Source organism: Rissa tridactyla, chromosome 20, assembly GCF_028500815.1.
Source record: "Rissa tridactyla isolate bRisTri1 chromosome 20, bRisTri1.patW.cur.20221130, whole genome shotgun sequence".
NCBI classification, from domain to species: Eukaryota; Metazoa; Chordata; class Aves; order Charadriiformes; family Laridae; genus Rissa; species Rissa tridactyla.
In genome coordinates, this window is record NC_071485.1 from 468,024 (window position 1) to 482,147 (window position 14,124).

Below are 14,124 nucleotides of genomic sequence, written 5' to 3' on the forward strand. Positions count from 1 at the left end.
TAAAGACAGAGCTGAGGCGCGGGTTTAAAGGTCATCATACTCAGTGAGCTGGACAGAACTAACACTATCGTAAATCGTCGGAAGCTGCCAACTCTGTTTTTACAGCAATTGGCTGGATTTCCCTCTCTAGGTCCTTGTGACAGTCCTGTGGGATCTGTATCAGGTTATGGGGGTGATGCTGGGTGATTTAAAAGTAAGAAGTAATGTAAAGTAAGAAGTAATGTAAAGTAAAAAGGAACAAAGTAATGACTTGAGAGCCAGACAGCGTTAGGGATGTGATCCCAGGGAGATACCCAAAACTATCACTATCAGCACTGTCAACTCTCGTCCCACCCACAGTTCTGCATGACCTCATGCTGTTTTGGCTTAAGAGCTAGAAATATTAAAATTACCAGAGGAGGTCACTGCTGCGCAGCCGATGGATGTTGTCTTCATAGGTGCTGCAGAACCTGTAACAAAGTCTGTGGCCAAAATTGTCACACACCTAGAGCCCGTGGCGGTAGAGGTACTGGGGGAAAAGAAAGAGGGACCTGTTCAGGATGGAAGCTTTTAGGGCATTAGGTGGAAAGGTAGCAATGGAATTATGGGGCATTAGATGGAAAGGACCAAGCCACGCAGGGTCCCACTGGTTGCTATTCATTCATTTTAAAAAGCTCCACGGCATCTTCTTGTTGTGGGGGCCCACCCCCAGCTTGCGATTTTATCTAATACATTATAGAATGGTTGGGTTATGATATTAATGTACTTCCTTTTACTGCAGATATACCTGATCTTGCCACTAAGAAACCTCCTTCAAAGCCAGTGTGTCTCCCTGACCACCACCTTCATGCTCCTCTCTCCCCAAGTCTTCCATCACCTGGGACACCACATGTCTGATTCCCATGAGTCTGAATCCCCCATGCCCATATTCTCCCCTCTCTTTATCCCTTCTCTCTATGCCTTTGCCTCCTTGATGCATCCAGCGTCTTTGAGAAGATCCACCCCCTGGATGCTGCAGCACTGCTGGAATCCTGCTCCTCACCGCCATCGGGAAGGTTGTCTGGGCTCCTCCCAAATGCAGAGTAGGATCCTGCAGTAGGACCAGGGTGACCACCGTTTTGCTGCATGTTGACCTGCTGAAGGCGTGGTGCCCATGTGGTACCACTGGACAACCCCACTCACAAGTTTTCCTTCCTCTATATTCCCATTTCCTCTCTTTCTTCCATCTGCACATTTTTATCCTTTACCGCCCTCATTACCCCCCCAACCACTACCACAAGAAACAGTCAATCCCAGTTAACTTCTTCCTCACTGATCCCAACTGTAGAAACTTCATGCCCTAATTTACTATCTGCAGTGCTGAGCATTAATTCTCCTGACCAAGCTGCTCTTGCAGAACTGTGACTCACATACTGTACTCAGCACTGGTGAAGGCCCACCTCAAATACTGTGTCCAGTTTTGGGCCCATCACCACAAAAAAAGACACTGAGGTGCTGGAGTGGGTCCAGAGAAGGGCAACGCAGCTGGTGAGGGGTCTGGAGAACAAATCTTACGAGGACCAGCTGAGGAAACTGGAGTCGTTTAGACTGGAGAAAAGGAGGCTGAGGGGAGATCTTATTGCTCTCTACAACTCCCTGAAAGGAGGGTGTAGAGAGGTGGGGGTCGGTCTCTTCTCCGAAGGAACAGGTGATAGGGTGGAGAGGAAATGGCCTCAAGTTGTGCCGGGGGAGGTTTTAGATTGGATATTAGGAAAAATTTCTTCACCGAAAGGGCTATCAAGCATTGGAACAGGCTGCCCAGGGAAGGGGTGGAATCACCATCCCTGGAGGTATTTGAAAGACAGGTAGATGTGGTCCTTAGGGACATCGTTTAGTGATGGTTTGGCAGTGTTAGACTGATGGTTGGACTCGATAATCTGAAAGGTCCCTTCCAACCTAGACAATTCTTTGATTCTATGAGCACTATAAGCCCAGGCACCACTGAGCCCAGGGATTTTGAGGCGGGTGAGCATGACTTCACCCTCTATGCTCACCACCATCCTCACCGTGTCCATCCTTTCTGTAGCTCGGTTGGGTGGTAGCCATCTCTCATTGGCATCTGCTGAGCTGTGCTGCCCAGAAGCATCTGCCCCCAGCAGAGGGCTGACCATGGGTTTCTTCTTGCACTCAAACTTCCTCACTTTCAGGCCTTCAGTGGACACTAGAGGAGTTTGGCAGTATCCTTTGCATGTCTGCAAGAGGTAGCATTAAAACCAAATTAAAAAAAACAAGAACTGTCGGCATAGGGACATCATCAAAAAAAAATCTAATTATGGTGACAGCGAATGTTGCAGGATGAGGTTTAAAAGCCCCAGAGCTCCAGCAGGAGAGCAGATCTCTTCACTTGGCACATCTTTAGACCTTTATCTCCAGGTTCTGTGGCTTTTTCTTTTTTGCAGCTTTTTTTCACAACTCTCTTGGATTTTTCAGAGGCTCGGCTGTTGCACTGGTGAACACGTGGGGACTGGGAACCTTATTCTCAGCAATGCAGGATTTCTGCAAGGAGAGAGAAAATCTTCTCAAAGGCTGTTGCAGGCATATGGGGCATGTTTGCAAATAAATGATCCCCTTCTGAGTTCAAGTTTTGCCCTGATGATCAGTGCTTGCCTCTTCCCTACAACAGACAGCGCAGCATTGGGGATTAGCAAACACAGTCCTACCAAATGCTTTCTGCTGTCTTCAGTAGCCCTTCTTTTCATCTCAGGAGTCTCCATTTTAAAAACAAAGCTTTTCTTTTTGGTGAACTGAAAGTTTCAACCTGCTTTGCTGAGAGACTTCTAGGATAACAAGTGACCAAAATGTTCTTATGTGCTTTATGAGACTACAGATTCAAAAGAAGGAATTTAATGTCAAAAGGAAGACTCAGTAAGAAACCTTTGCAGAATCAGTACCCCTATAGCTATGCTTTCCTACATCTAACGTGGCCCAATAATTCCATCTCTCTGTGTCACATACTGCCCTTTTATGATTTTCACATTGTGAGTGTGCAATCGGAGATTTGCCTCGGTGATCGAGTTTGCACTCATCCATGCCTTCATCTTTCTGCTTGGGAGAGCTGATTGGGCATGGAGGGAGCCACCTACAAACAGGCACCAAGACACATGTGTGCAGGAGGATTTCTTCTCCGTCATGTGCTCATGTGCTGATCACAGGCTTCTGAAGCAGAAGGTGCTCCTGCAGGAGAACAAGGCCTTTTCACATAATTACTTTCCCATCAACAGACAGAATGCCCTTCCTGAGCATTGCATCACCAACTGTGAAGCAGTCTAAAATACTGGGGAGGGGGCGGGGAGGAAGGAAAAGAATTGTACATGAGTTGGCAATGTGCTCTTGCAGCCCAGAAGGCCGAGCATATCCTGGCCAGCAAGTCGAGGGAGGTGATTCTCCCCCTCTACTCCACTCTGGTGCGACCCCACCTGGAGCTCTGGGTCCCACTTTGAGGCCCTCAGCACAGGAGAGATATGGACCTGTTGGAGAGAGACCAGAGGAGGCCATGGAAATGGTCAGAGGGCTGGAACACCTCTGCTGTGAAGACAGGCTGAGAGTGTTGGGGTTGTTGAGCCTGGAAAAGAGAACGCTCCACGGAGAACTTCTTTCGGCCTTTCAATATATAAAGGGGGCTTATAGGGAAGGTGGAGAGATACTTTTTACCAGGGCCTGTAGTGACAAGACAAGGGGCAATGGCTTTAAACTAAAGGAGGGTAGGTTTAGATTGGACATAAGGAAGAACTATTTTATGATGAGACTGGTGAAACACTGGAACAGGTTGTCCAGAGAAGATGTGGATCCCCCATCAATGGAAGTGTTCATGGGCTGGTTGAATGGGGCATTGAGCAACCTGGTCTAGTGGAAGATGTCCCTGCACATGGCAAGGAGATGGACCAGAGGATCTTCAAAGATCCCTTCTAAACCATTCTATGATTCTATGAATTCAGTGATGTAAAACGGGGAGCAGAGTTGAAGGCAAAGCGGGAAGACTGATCCTCCCACTTAGCTGTGTCTGGCACTTCCCTCATGCCTTAGCCTCATCTTTTAGCTACCAAGAGGATCTGGACCCTGGAATCAGTCAGGAGAGAAATAAGGACGAGTTAGGAGACTCACAAGGTCCCGTGGCACATTTCCCACAAGGGTCTATGGGATAAAACATCAGAAACTAGCAAAGAAACATGGGGTTGCACCTCCAGGTGTCAGGAGACTCCTGGAATATTGTCCTCCAGGAGTCAGAAGACTCTTTTCCCTGGGCTTTCTCTGCTGTTTCTTTGTTCGTCTTGGGAACTGTTGATCCCCTGGGAGAAATATTCTGTTGCAGGAGAAGGCAGGTGGTGGGAGGAGACCAAGAAAGCATGGAAGAGGAAAACCTTTCACGGCACTGTCTACGGCAGCTCCAAAAGGAGCAGTGAGCAGGTCTGCTCCCTCATGGTGTAAGTTCTCCGAGGCTTCACTGTGATTGCCTTAGTGACATGTTTTGTTGGAGATCTGGTATCACTGTATCTCACCCAGCCCTTAGCTTATGAGTAGTCACACTCTGGGGAGCAAATTCCTGGATCTCTGTGCCAACTTTGTGTACTCAATTTTGTGACCATGGTGCATTCAACATGAACATGTTATAACCATGATGCTCATGAGGAACTGAGAAAGAGGACTCACATTTCCCAGATGTGAAACTGTCATGGTTTCAGATGGGATGAAGTTAAATTTTTTGCTAGCAATGGGTGTAGTGCTATGTTTTGGATTTAGGATGAGAAACAGTAATGAGAACGCATGGATGGTTTTGGTTGTTACTAGGCAGTCAAGGTCTTTTCTGCTGCTCACACTGCCCCACCAACAGGCAGGCTGGGAGGGCACAAGAAGTTGGAAGGGGACACAGCCAGGACAGCTGATCTCAGCTGACCAAAGGGCTATTCCACACCATGTGACGTCATGCTCAGTATATAAAGCTTGTCGTGGTTTAGCCTCAAACGGCAACAAAGAACCACGTGCCGCTCGCTCGCGCCTTCCTAATACAGGAAGAATCGTAAGAAAAGGCAAGACTCTTGGGTTGAGACAAAGGCAGTTTAACAGAACAGCAAAGGGAACAGGCAAACAACAACAACAACACGGATAGGGGAATATACAAACACGATTACGGAACCGCCGCTCCCCCGCCGCTCGTCGCCGCTCGCCGGCCGGACCCAGGACGCCCCAGCCCGCTTTTAAGCGGCAACTTCCTGCCCCCTCCCCCGGCAGCTCAGGGTGGGCGTGGCTCACATGGCATGGAATACCAGGAAAAATTAACCCTATCCCCACCGGAACCAGGACAAGCTGTAGGAAGAAGAAGGAAGGAGGGACGTTTGGAGTGATGGCATTTGTCATCCCGAGTAACCGTTACACATGATGAAGCCCTGCTTTCCTGGACGTGGCTTAACAGCTGCCCGCCAATGGGAAGCAGTGAATAAATTCCTTGGTTTGCTTTGCTTGCATGCGTGGCGTTTGCTTTAGCTGATAAACTGTCTTTATCTCAACCCAGGAGTTTTTCTCACTTTTACTCTTGCAATTCTCTCCCCCATCTAAACCAGAGGGAGTGAGCAAGCGGCTGCTTGGTTCTGGCTGCCAGCTGGGGTTAAACCACGACAAAGAGGAATAAGATTTCAGCAGAGCTTGGCAATCTTTGGACAGTGGTCCTCTACAGGACTTTTCTCAATGAATTAAGACACATTCCAAGACATAAGCCAATGCCCAGTCTCTCACAACCAAGGCAGATTTTGTTACTCACAGTTCCAATGGGCTCCCCTAAACTTTTACTTCTTCTGTTACAACCAAGCTCACAGAATGGAAGAGTTATACTCTAGGGAGTGGAGTAGCGGAGCAAAATGCACCTCAGCACCATCCACTGCAGCAGGTGGGGCTGAGAGCTCCCGGGATCCTGTTCAAAAATGAGTCCCTTGAGATTTACACGAAAGGTACAGTCTGCTATCCCAGGCATTTCATTGCAACCTGGGCTCCAAGCACCTGCCAGCAATGAAAAAAGAAAAGGAATTCAGTCCACACTCATGGCTTCTTTTCTTTGGGGGAAGAAGATTCCCCAGTTTTCAGGGGAAATGTCTTAGCTGTTTTTTCATGCGCTCTCAGAGCCCAGAGCCTGAAAAAAAAGAACGAAGATGACAGTAGTTTGATGAAAGGGTAGAATATCCCCTTTGTGGCTTATGTTAACACTGGGGTCACTAAAACATTCAATGTGAAAGCCCCCAGCTTCCAAAAGGAGACACCACTAACTGAACTTGGGCTGAGCAGGTCCTGGCTTGGTCAGAGAAAGGCTGCAGGAACAAATGCTGTCACTGTGGGAAGAGGTGGACACAGCAAGAGGGGATCATAGGAAGAACTCCTTTACTTGGTGGGTCAAATCCTTCATCCGTGCACACTGCAACCAGGCACATCTAGTGCGACTCCAAGGAAATGGTCTCAGCATCCACAAATGGCCTTTCTATAGCTCCAAGGATGGGCTGCTTTTCAGCAAACGTCCCACCAAGTGTTCTCACCTCAGCTCAAATGAATCTGCCAGGGCTGGGAACGTTGTCAGCCTTTTTGCAAGGAAAAGAGCCAAAGGCCTAGTCAGGAGATGGCTTCTTTGGGAAGAAAAAGTCAACAGAGGCAAGAGTGATGGAAGGCACGTCATGAGCCTGGGCTTCTGGTGGCTGGCAACAAAAGGGGGTCTGGCCTCAGCAAGGGCTCAGTCTCTCTAAGTAGCACCATCAAAATTATAAACTTAGAGTAATAAGAGCATCTGCCAGCTTTCCAGATTCATCCAGAGATTCAAGAACGTTTTTTGTAAAGTTTGGTCGTCACTTCTTTCCCTCACACATTATAAATGCCAATGCACTTGAACATAAAGTTGGTGTCATGTCGTCTCTCTGTGGCATTAGAGAAAAAAGAGCAGGGACACCCCCATGCAACTGTGTGCCAGCTTCTGCAAAGCAGAAGATTTGAGCAGGAAATGGAGCAATTTGTGCAACACCTAGAAAACAACAATATTATTCACACAACAGCTGTGACTTGCAGAATGGTTGAGCAGGCTCAGAAATGATCTGTTGCTGAAGAGTTGTCTTGTCTAACCAGGAGGTACAGCTCCTGCAAGGACCATCCCCATATCACTCTGCGATTGCAGTTTGCAATCGGAATTTGCGACCAGAAATTAATTTTTTCCAGCCTATGATTTTCCTCTGAAGGACAGGAAGCCCTCAGTCCACTTATTCTGACAGAGGAGCAGAGAAGGCGCATTCATGAGCATTTTCTTTTACCAGTGGAAAACTTGGATGAGGGTTTCTCAGGGCACGGGCATGGTCCTTTGACCCTGGCCACTTCTGGTGTGCAGCACTTCACCATGCTCAAAGAGCCATGTCATCTGGACATTTTCTCTCCCTTTACTCTCTAAGAAAACACACGGTGAAGCAAAAGAGAGGGTGAGTCAGTCCCATCCCTCAGCTAGAAATCATCAAACAAGTGTGCAATAATTGTGATAAACCCCTGGGAGTGCCCCCAGCTGTTTGCCTTCTCCACTCTGAAGAAACTGGTACCTTGCACATCTGTATATTGCTATGGAATGCAGAGATGTTTTTTCTGGTTTAAAAATAGAAATAAAAGGATAACCGCACTTGAGTTGTCATAGAAGGGTCCCAGCAACCACTTCCAACATGTCCAGGCCCTGTGTTGGGCATGGAACTGCAATGGGAGATTTAGGAGGCTGCCTCTGCCCTCCTCCCACACCCCAGGGCAATTTCCTCTTGCCCCTAAAAAGCTGCACCCACTTCTACATCAAGGAGAGAGGAGTCGAGCAAAGGGCCTGCTGTAGATGAGGTTGTTGCGAGGAGGAATGGACGTCTGAGCTGTGCACCCACAAAAAGATCCTAGAGGACATACAGCTCTTCCCAAGGAAAGACAGTGAGGAGAATCAGGAATCAGCCTGGTCTGAGCCAGAAAAAGAGCTCGTCAAGTGCCGGTTATGTGTTGAGGTCTTGCATAGAGGTTTAAAGAAGATGACTGTAGTGATAGGACAAGGGGTAATGGCTTCAAATTGGAGGAGGGTAGATTGAGATTAGATATTAGGAAGAAATTATTCACCATGAGGGTGGTGAGGCAGTGGAACAGGTTGCCCAGAGAAGCTGTGGCTGCCCCATCCCTGGAGATGTTCAAAGCCAGGCTGGATGGGGCTTTGGGCAGCCTGGTCTGGTGGGAGGTGTCCCTGCCCAGGGGAGTGGGGACTGGAACTAGGTGATCTTTAAGGTCCCTTCCAACCCGAACCGTTCTGTGATTCTATGACTGTAAACGGTAGAGAGTGCAGCTCTAAGGGGAACGTGCTGGCATTTGCAATTTGCAACTTTACTAAACAAAATAACTGCACAAGATGGGGGTGCTTAGCAGCAAAGGAGGTCCTTTTCTGAGCACTCATTGGGACATCGTTTCTTGTAGAGAAACAGAATGAAAGGACACTGCCTTCATCCAACTCCCCCTCGAGAGATTAAAAAATAATATTAAACTAAATATTGTCATGAATATTTTAATAAAAATTTAAATTAAAAAAAAAAATCCATTCCTGATGGTCATTGAGGATATGGAGCTGCTTCGCTTAAAATTCAGAGTGGGCTCACTGCTGAGTTGAAAGGAGTTTTCCAGAATCTGAATCAGCATGACTGTCAAAGCAGGGTTGGTTTCAGTGCAACAAGCAGTCGTTTCCCACACAGCAATCCTAAAGTCCTGAACTGCCAGATCCTTGACATAATTTTAGGATTTTGCAGTAACCTGCTACAATTCTCAAGAAAAATCTGCAGCTTATAGGAAGTGTTATTCTATTTGTTTCTCCGCCACTTACATCATCGAGGAGGGAAGCAACTGAGGAGAAACACCAATTAATCAAAAATAATCAAGAGAAATGAGACTAAATCACTGTCCCTGACAGTAATCTATGCTGTATCTCACTGAATAAATTCTGGGGGTTAAACACACGGCTCTGCAACCCTGGATCTGCCCGCAATGGCAAACCTTGAAAATAATTCCCATTTCTCAGAAAAGCAGAGTTAAAAAAAAAGAAAAACAAAACCAAAACCAAACAACAGCAACAAAAACAACAAAAAAAACCACCATAAAAAAAATCCTCAAAGAAGCCAAAAGTCATCTCTGATTGTTTCTCATTGGAGTGCCCAGGAGGGGTCCCTGGTGGTGATGCCAAAATGTCTGGACCATCAATTGGGCATTTGAGGAGTTGGGGTTTCTGCAACCTCTTCTGAGTGCAAGTGCCCTGTTTTCAGTGGGTTTTAAGGAACACAAGCAGACATGAGGGGATTTAAATCTCCTAAGCATTTCCCCCTGCATCTGGTCTTCCAGCTGCGAAGTGCAACAACAGGTTCAGACCAAGGCAGGTGACACAAGGTTGACCTACACAAGACTTGTGGGTCAGTACAAGCCATGGAAGAACCCCTGAGACCCTCCAAGACCCTGCTGGGAGCTCTGTTGACTACAGCAGCAGTCGAGAGGCTTTGTTCTCATGTTGCTCTGTGCCTGCCCCTGCAACACCAAGAGCCTGATAGCTGCATCTCTCCACAAGTGCTGCTATCTCCGAACGTGACTTTCCTCTCTTTCCCATTAAAGTCCATCCTGAAAGAAGAATTAGGAGCAGTTCTGTTCTTCAGTAGCGCCCACGAATTAAGCCTCCAATATGCTCTAACGTCTTGTACGCAACTTCACTCCTGTCTGGGGAGGAGGAGGGTGGAGGTGACGTGATGATGCTTCAGCTTGGTTTGGGGACCACCCCTCAATAGCACTCTTGGGGTTTGCTTTTGGTGCTTCAGCTGGATACGCCCAGATTAAATACGTTGGATCGGCTATGTATCCATATGCATTATTTCTGGATATCTCAATAAGCCATTCGTTCAAGCCCCCAAAGACCTGGGGGCTGCAGGCTTTCCTGCTGCCTTCAGCCTCAAAACAACCCTTTCCCACTTGGCGCCACGCCAGGCACAAAAATGGCCATATGTCTGGAGACTGGTCCCACGCCCAAAGACCCAGCAGGGAAAACTGTACTTTGTTCTAAATCTGTTTGGGAACCGCTTGCGTGGCCCCACACACCTTGGGGCAGCAGGCTTTCCTGGCGCCTTCATCCTCAAAACAACCCTTTCCCACTTGGCGCTGCGCCAGGCACAAAAATGGCCATACGGCTGGAGATTGGTCCCACGCCCAAAGAGCCAGCAGGCAAAACTATGCCTTGTTCTAAAGCTCTTTGGGAACCGCTTGCGTAGCCCCACAGAACTGGGGGCTGCAGGCTTTCCTGGCGCCTTCAGCCTCAAAACCACCCTTTCCCACTTGGCGCCGCGCCAGGCACAAAAATGGCCATATGTCTGGAGATTGGTCCCACGCCCAAAGACCCAGCAGGGAAAACTATGCCATGTTCTAAAGCTCTTTGGGAACCGCTTGTGTAGCGCCACAGACCTGCGGGATGCAGGCTTTCCTGCTGCATTCAGCCTCAAAACCACCCTTTCCCACTTGGTGGCGCGCCAGCCTCCAAAATGTCCATATGTCTGGAGACTGGTCCCACGCCCAAAGAGCCAGCAGGGAAAACTATGCCTTGTTCTAAAGCTCTTTGGGAACCGCTTGCGTGGCCCCACACACCTTGGGGCTGCAGGCTGTCCTTGTGCCTTCAGCCTCAAAACCACCCTTTCCCACTTGGCGCCGTGCCAGGCACAAAAATGGCCATACGTCTGGAGATTGGTCCCACGCCGAAAGAGCCAGCAGGGAAAACTGCGGCTTGTTCGAAAGCTCTTTGGGAACCGCTTGCGTAGCCCCACAGACCTGGGGGCTGCAGGCTTTCCTGATGCCTTCAGCCTCAAAACCACCCTTTCCCACTTGGCGCCGTGCCAGTCACAAAAATGGCCATATGTCTGGAGATTGGTCCCACGCCCAAAGAGCCAGCAGGGAAAAATATACCTTCTTCTAAAGGTCTCTGTGAACCGCTTGCATAGCCCCACAGACCTGGGGGCTGCAGGCTTTCCGGCGCCTTCAGCCTCAAAACCACCCTTTCCTACTTAGCGCAGCACCAGCCTCCAAAATTTCCATATATCTGGAGACTGGTCCCATGCCCAAAGAGCCAGCAGGGAAACCTGTGGCTTGTTCTAAAGCTCTTTGGGAACCGATTGCGTGGCTCCACACACCTTCGGGCTGCAGACTTTCCTGGCGCCTTCAGCCTCAAAACCACCCTTTCCCACTTGGCGCCGCGCCAGGCACAAAAATGGCCATATGTCTGGAGATTGGTCCCACGCCCAAAGAGCCAGCAGGGAAAACTGTGCCTTGTTCTAATGCGCTTTGGGAACTGCTTGCGTGGCTCCACAGACCTTGGGGATGCATGCTTTCCTGGCGCCTTAAGCCTCAAAACCACCCTTTTCCAATTGGCACGGTGCCAGGGTCCAAAATTGCCATATGTCTGGAGATTGGTCACACGCCCAAAGAGCCAGCAGGGAATACTGTGCCTTGTTCTAAAGCACTTTGGAATCTCTTGCATGGCCCCACACACTTTGGGGCTGCAGGCTTTCCTGGCGCCTTCAGCCTCAAAACCACCCTTTCCTACTTGGCACCGCGCCAGCCTCCAAAATTTCCGTATGTCTGGCGATTGCTCCCACGCCCACAGAGCCAGGAGGGAAAACTGTGGCTTGTTCTAAAGCTATTTGGAACCTCTTGCGTGGCCCCACAGACCTTGGGGCTGCAGGCTTTCCTGATGCCTTCAGCGTCAAAACCACCCTTTCCCATTTGGCACCGCACCAGGCTCCAATATTTCCATATGTCTGGAGATTGGTCCCACACCCAAAGAACCAGTAGGGAAAACTGTGTCTTGTTCTAAAGCTGTAACCAGAACCCAAACCCTAACGTTAAACCTAACCCTAACCCTAACCCAAACCCTAAACCCTAACCCTAACCCTAACCCTAAACCCTAACTGGTAACCCTAACCCTATCCCGAAAGAACAGGCAAGAGGAAGTCAGAAGCTTATGGGTAGGAATTAGAGACCGAGGCAACAAGGGGAACCTGGTGGTTGGTGTCTACTACAGGCTGCCTGATCAAGGGGAATTTGCTGATAAAGCCTTCTTCCTCCAGCTACAGGAGGCATCGTGCTCGAAGGCTCTTGTCCTGCTGGGGGATTTCAACCACCCCGGCACCTCCTGGAAATGTAACACGGTGAGCTGTAGACAATCCAGGAGGTTCCTGGAGTGCCTCAACGATAACTTCCTAAGACAGGAAACAGCCCTGCCCGAGGGGATGCCATACCGGACCTGACAGTCACCAATGCGAGTGAGCTCATTGGGGATGTCAAGATTGAAGGCAGGCTGGTGAGCAATGACCACGCACTGGTGGATTTCACAGTCCTAAGGGATTGTGTCAGACAAGGAGCATAGTCAGGACCCTGAACCTTAGGAAAGCAACACTCCAGCTCTTCAAGGAGTTAGTCAATAGGACCCCCTGGGAAATGGACAAGGGGGCAGAACAGAGCTGGCAGATCTTCAAGGACACTTTCCATAGAGCACAAGAGCTCTCTATCCCCAGGTGTAAGAAATCAAGCAAGAAAGGGAAGAGACCAGCATGGATGAGCTGTGTTCTTGGCTGAACTATGTGTTCTTCTCTGCATCTCCCCGGTAACTACCTCCAAAAAGGGCTGGTGCTTCTTCCGGCTGCAGGGCCCTTGCCTCCATTGAGGGCAGCCCTCGGGGAAAGAGGGGATTTCTCTGGCAGCCCTCGTGAGACAGAAGCAGTTTTTGGAGGCTGGCTTTGGCCTGGACCTCCCTGACAATCAAGGGGACTGCCTGGGCACACACAAGTGGCTTTCTATGGGGAATGTAAAAGTACTGGCTGAAGGCAGAGGGATCCTCTGATGGCTGGCTCTCTCTCATTTCCAAACCAGACAACACGTCCTTCACTTGCAGAGTCCTGCCCAAAGATACCTTGCCCCCAGGGGGACACCTGTATGGGACACCCAAGGTCTCAGCCCCACCAGACTCAGCCCCAGGCTGACCGGCTGCACCTGGGACCTTCTCAGGACCTTGGATATCAGAGGCTTCTCCCGCTTCACAGACACCTTGAGACTTCATGGCAAGCAGATCCCAACACAGGCAGCCTGAGCCACGCCCGCAGGATTTCTCTTCATTCTCACTGTGCATACGATCACACACTTTTCTTTCTTCCTCCCTAGCACTAGGTGCTGTTACTGCAGCAGAGGGGAAGGTGCCGGGAGAGGCGGCCGTAGCAGTGGCTGTTAGCCAGGGCGCTGGAGGCTTCTCAGCTGCTGAGACGCACCGACAAATACAAAATAAAGAGCTCTGGGGCTGTTCCCCGCCAGACTGACTGGCCTGTGCCTGGCGATGGATCAGTCTAAAGGTGTGATCCCAAAACTGCTCCTCGGGGCACGACAGAATGGAGTCCACACATACCCCACAGCGGGACCACGTGCAGCCCCACTCCTGCACATGCCAACACACAGGCAGCATGATCCAGGAGCCTCTCCCGCTCTTCCTGGAAAACAAGCAGAGCTGATGCCTCCCTGAAGCGCCTGCACACTCCTGCTCGCAGCATGGAGAACCACCAGCGGGGCGAGAAGTCTGTGCGTGATTAGCGGGCTGGGACCGTGCCGTGGTTTAGCCTCAGACGGCAACAAAGAACCACGTGTCGCTCGCTCGTGCCTTCCAAACACAGGAAGAATCGTAAGAAAAGGCAAGACTCTTGGGTTGAGACAAAGGCAGTTTAATAGAACAGCAAAGGGAACAGGCAAACAACAACAACAACAACAACAACAACAACAACACGGATAGGGGAATATACAAACGCGATTACGGAACCGCCGCTCCCCTCGCCGCTCACCAGCCGGACCCGGGCCGCCCCAGCCCGCTTTTAAGCAGCAACTTCCTGCCCCCTCCCCCGGCAGCTCAGGGTGGGCGTGGCTCACATGGCATGGAATACCAGGAAAAGTTAACCCTATCCCCACCGGAACCAGGACATTATCCACCCCTTATTCCATACCATCTATGCCATGCCCAGCAGGTTCCAATGAATTGCCACCACTTTCCCCTGTTATATATATATATATACACACATATAATAC